This window comes from Triticum dicoccoides, chromosome 3B (genome assembly GCF_002162155.2).
Source record: "Triticum dicoccoides isolate Atlit2015 ecotype Zavitan chromosome 3B, WEW_v2.0, whole genome shotgun sequence".
NCBI classification, from domain to species: domain Eukaryota; kingdom Viridiplantae; phylum Streptophyta; class Magnoliopsida; order Poales; family Poaceae; genus Triticum; species Triticum dicoccoides.
This window is the reverse complement of record NC_041385.1, coordinates 760331377-760337208: the sequence shown is the minus strand read 5'-3', so window position 1 is coordinate 760337208 and position 5832 is coordinate 760331377.

Here is a 5832-nt window from a genome sequence, read left to right as displayed (position 1 = left end):
GCGCGCGCTTGGCCGCCGCACTGTCGATCCCGGCGCCGTCCACCGCACACCACAGCTAGATAGATCATTCCCCGCCGGAAAAAGAAGAGGTTTCGCCAAGGCAGCCTTTCCGCCGCCGTCCGGGCAACTTTTCCGGCGTTCCGGCCACGCAGGGCCTGTACACCGGCTGGTTTGTGCCCACCTCATCCGCAAGGTATTCGGTGATTTGCCCGACCCAGCGATGGAGGCGCTCGCGGCGTTGCTGGAGAGGTCAGGTGGTGCACGCCTCACTCGTGGCGGCGAAGGCAGCCGATCTGGCAACAAAGGTCGCCGCGGTGGCGGCTCTGGCAGGACCAGTCCCGATGCTCCGCGGTGCCAGATCTGCGGTAAACCTGGTCACATTGTTAGGGATTGCTGGTATCACTATGACTAGGACGAGGAAGATTCTCAAGATGATGAAAAGGTCACGGCGGCGACAAATGGCTCCTACAGCGTCGACACCAATTGGTACCTCGACAGCGGCGCCACCAACCATCTCACTGGTGAGCTGGAAAAAGTGACTCTCTGTGAAAAGTACCACGGCAAGAATCAGATTCACACTGCCGATGGTGCAGGTATGAGGATCAGTCATGTTGGTCATTCAGTTATACATACGCCTCATCGCAAAATACACCTTAGGAAAATCTTGCAAGTGCCCATAAGAATCTTCTTTCTGTTCATAGAATTGCCATTGATAACCATGTCTTCCTTGAGTTTCATCCTTTCTTCTTTTTGATCAAGGATCAAGTCACGAAGAAAGTACTCTATCGAGGTAGATGTGTTCGAGGGCTTTACCCATTGCTTCCGGAGTTTACAAGATTCAATAAACAAGTCTACAGTGCCACCAAATTATCGCACGATGGCATGATCGCTTAGGCCATGCTTCTTTTCCTTTGGTTGAACGCTTGCTTAGAAAGAATAAGCTCTCATTTGTTGGAGAGCGTAATACTGAAACTATTTGTGATTCTTGCCAAAGAGCAAAATGTCATCAATTGCCATACCCTATTTCTATTAGTGTTTCTACTCAACCTTTGCAATTAATCCTATCAGATGTTTGGGGCCCTGCCCCTAGCTCTATTGGTAGACACACATATTATGTCAGTTTCATCGATGACTATAGTAAATTTTCTTGGATTTATCTTCTTAAGAAAAGATCCGATGTTTTCCAAGTGTTTCAGAACTTCCAAGTGTTAGTAGAACGCAAGTTTGATTGTAAGATCATTGCTGTCCAATCGGACTGCGGGAGGGGAATACGAAAAGTTAAATTCCTTCTTCCAAACTCTTGGCATTTCACACCACGTGTCGTGTCCACACGCTCACCAACAAAACGGATCGGCTGAGCGCAAGCATCGCCATATCGTTCAAGTTGGTCTTGCTCTTCTGGCCGGTGCTTCTATGCCCCTTAAGTTTTGGGATGAAGCCTTTTTGACCGCCGTGCATATTATTAACATGCTTCCTAGTCGTGTCATACACAAAGAAACTCCCATGGAACGGCTTCTCCACATCAAGCCATACTACAAGTCTCTTCGCGTCTTTGGCTGTGCTTGCTGGCCGAATCTCTATCCCTATAACAATAGGAAGCTTATGTTTAGGTCAAAACAATGTGTATTTTTTGGGTACAGTGCCCAAAACAAAGGTGTTAAATGCCTTGACATTTCCACTGGTCGTGTTTATATATCCCGTGATGTAGTCTTCGACGAAACAAAGTTTCCGTTTTCTGATCTGCATCCAAACGCCGGAGCTCTTCTTCGCAAAGAAATCCTTCTTTTGTCTCCTCATCTCATCGGCATTGATCAAGGGGGTAACAACTGTGATGATCAACTATTGACTAATCCCATGTATGAGCCTTGTGATGACGCAGGAGAACATGCAGAAAAAACCGATGCCAAAATGATGAAGAAATCGCCTCAACACAGCCATATCGCATGTGTCCAGGCACAGGGAGCAAATCCTCCTTGGGATCCACGCCATCAGACGCGCCAGGCGCATCGTCTTCGGGATCACCGCTTGCAGGTGCGCCAGGTGGGCCAGGGCGATCCGCCTCAGAGTCCGCGCCGGATCCCTCGTCAGGTGCGGTCGGGCGCTCGGGCGGGAGCGACTCCCGCATTGACACACGGCAGCACACAACCGGGGGCAGCACCTCTCCTGCTCCGCACCAACAAGATGCTTCCACCTGGCGGCCCGCGGCTGGCTCCACTGGGACGAGGTTCCCGGTCCAGCCGCTTTGCTACAAGCGACGCGAAGCGGCCCGCTCGACAGGCGCGGGGAGAGGCGCAGAACCCCGTGTGGATGCGCCATCATCCGGCAATGATGAGGCATGCAGGGCCGGATCCTTTGTGGCCATTACACCCTGCAGAACTTCTCCGGCTGCCACAAAAGATCAAGCTCAGGTGGATCCTGCTGGCGCTGCGCCAGAATCCGCCTCGGGAGCAACTGCAGTAGCAGATTCTGTGCATGTCACGGGATCTTCTGTGGCACAAGCTTCAGCAGCATTGTCTCAACATCGTACACGACTACAAAAAGGGGTAATCCAACCTGTTAATTACAAGCATGTAACCAAGTATGGGATGGTTTGTTCTACTGGTGAACCTGGTGAACCACACACGCTTGAAGAGGCACTTGGAGATGAAAGATGGAAAAAGGCCATGGATGAAGAGTATATGGCATTACAGAAAAATAAGACTTGGCATTTGGTTCCTCCACAGCAAGGTAAAAACCTCATTGACTGCAAGTGGGTATTCAGAATTTAAAGAAAGTCTGATGAAACTATTGATCGCTATAAGGCAAGACTCGTTGCAAAAGTCTTTAAACAACGTTATGGTATAGACTATGAGGACACTTTTAGTCCTGTTGTAAAAGCTGCCACCATTCTCCTGGTTTTGTCTATTGTTGTTTCCAGGGGCTGGAGTCTCAGACAACTAGATGTACAGAACGCGTTTCTCCATGGTGTTCTGGAAGAGGAAGTGTACATGAAGCAACCTCCTGGGTTTCTGAACAAGAATGCACCTTCTCATGTGTGCAAGCTTGACAAGTTATTATATGGACTGAAGCAGGCTCCGAGGGCGTGGTACTCTCGTCTCAGTCACAAAATGCAAACTCTTGGTTTTATTCCTTCTAAGTCTGCCACCTCATTGTTCATTTACAACAAGTACAACACACATATATTTGTTCTCACATATGTTGATGACATTATTGTCACAAGCTCTTCTGATGAGGCCATCATAGGACTTTTGAAGGATCTTGGGTCAGATTTGCACTCAAGGACCTTGGAAACTTGCATTACTTTTTAGGAATTGAGGTGAAGAAACATGATGATGGACTTCATCTCTCTCAGGAAAAGTATGCAATAGATCTGGTTAAGAAAGCTGGCTTGCAAGGTTGTAAACCTTCACCTACTCCATTATCAAGCTTAGAAAAATTATCTCTTACAGAAGGACAACCTTTAAACCAAGATGACAACACAAGGTATAGAAATCTAGTAGGAGCACTGCAATATTTGACACTCACTAGACCTGATATATCTTTTGCTGTTAACAGAGTCTGCCAGTTTCGTCATGCACCCACTACAGTTCATTGGACTGCTGCAAAACGTATAGTTAGATATGTCAAGAATACTCTCAATCTTGGTCAATTTTAGCAAGCCACCATAAACACTTATTAGTGCTTTCTCAGATTCTGATTGGGCAGGATGTCTAGATGATAGACGCTCAACTGGTGGCTTTGCACTATTCTTTGGCTCTAACTTGATTTCATAGTGTGCAAGAAAACAAGTTACTGTTTCCAGGTCCAGTATAGAAGCAGAATACAAAGCATTAGCTAATGCTATAGCTGAGATTATATGGGTACAATCCATGTTAAAGGAACTTGGTGTCAGAAGTACTCAAGCTCCATGTTTGTGGTGCGATAACCTTGGTGCCACTAACCTATCTGCTAATCATGTCTTTCATGCCAGAACCAAGCATATTGAGATAGATTTTCACTTTGTACGAGAAAGAGTTGCCAAGAAGCAACTTGACATTAGGTTTGTGCATTCCAAAGATCAAATTGCAGATGGATTCACAAAGCCTTTGCCTACAAGAAGTTTTGAAGACTTCAAACATAATATCAACTTGATGAAATTGTGATTAAGGGAGGGTGTTAAACAGGTCATTATACCTGTCTCACGACTATTCAAGGAGATATGTGACCGGCTTAGAGATAGACTTGGTAGTTAGCTCTTATATATATATATATATATATATATATATATATATATATATATATATATATATATATATATATATATATATATATATATATATATATATATATTGTAATCTCCTGTAATATCTCAACCTCTCTTGTATGCGCATCAGGGTTATTGCGCCCCTGCCTATAAACACGTAGTCGTCTCCTCCAACGAGGGTAAGACGTTTCCGCATCTCGCACATGGTAATCAGAGCCTTCCTACTTCCCATCTAGCTTCTCCCGATTTCCAATCATGCCCTACACCATGTCTTCCTCCTCCGGCGCATCTTCACCAAACATCACGTGCCAACTGCTGTGATCACTTAATTCTACTGAGTGTGGTGTAGTTGTTGAAATTTAGCATCACTGCTTCAACCCAAACTGTTGTGGTCATTTAATTCTACTGTGAGTGGTGTAGTTGTCCACATTTTTAACACTCAAAAGAAGTTATTTCTAAAGTCAAGGTATTATGTTGATGTAGTAGTGCAACCCTGCTTTAGATTTTATTGTGCTACAAATACACTATGAGACCTGTAAAACAACATTTTATGTGCGTGCATCAGAGGTGACAAGTGCATAAGAAAGAGAATGCCACCAAAGTCCATGCCAAAGCCCTGACCATAGAATGCCACAATTCGCTTGACCGCTCCATCGCAAGGACAACCATGGGTAACCACCAATACGCCAAAAAAATTTATTTGATACAGACTTTCCACGAATTAGAACAAGATTGGCATTCTCAGGTATAAGAACGAGATTGTCGTTGGCAACAATACTTCCCTCACACAACATTTGATACAGACTTTCCATGAATCAGAGTTAGGAGGCCACTCTGGGGAAAGGGCCACATATCAAAGAATACACCTGTTGTTTCATTGGAGTGGTCTTAACATGATGTCATTGCTTATGTTAAGGCTTGCCTTGTCTGCCAAATCAACAAGTCTGAAAGTACCCCCTACCCTGGCTATTTGTTTGCGCTGCGGTTGAGCAGCTACAGGGCAAAGCAGCGGAGCATGGCGGCCTAATGGATCCCCTAATGCGATGGTTTGCACAAGATGGCGTATGCAGCAAATAATATATGGTTGAACCTAGAGATTGGAGGACGGTGGATCACTTGACGGGAGCCTGGCAGCTGTAGCAGAAATTGGTTTTTCTCTCGATTGGACAGATCGTGTGATGCGGCACACCGGCGCCATCGTCAAAAATTCCTTCGATTTCAGTCTCAGGTGAGAAATAACAGATCTTGATGAAAGAGATTGCCCATCTGAACATTGTATCTATGCGTACATCCCCTACCTAGCGCGCCAACTAACGGTGCAAGAAACCCACAAATCTCAACATAGGGTTGCTCATGGGATGGAGCGCGCATAGAGGATCAGAATAGGGTACACAGTGACGCGGATTTAACAAGGTTCATGTCATCATGATGAGTTAATACCCTACGTCCTGCATGTCTGATTGTGTTTGTCTCGTATGAGAGATTGGATGCCGACTTGGGAGTCCCCCTGTTATGACCGGCATTCACTATAGCCTGAGGAAGCCCAATGATGCGACCAGTTAGGGGCTTTGCCCAACTTATCTTATTTT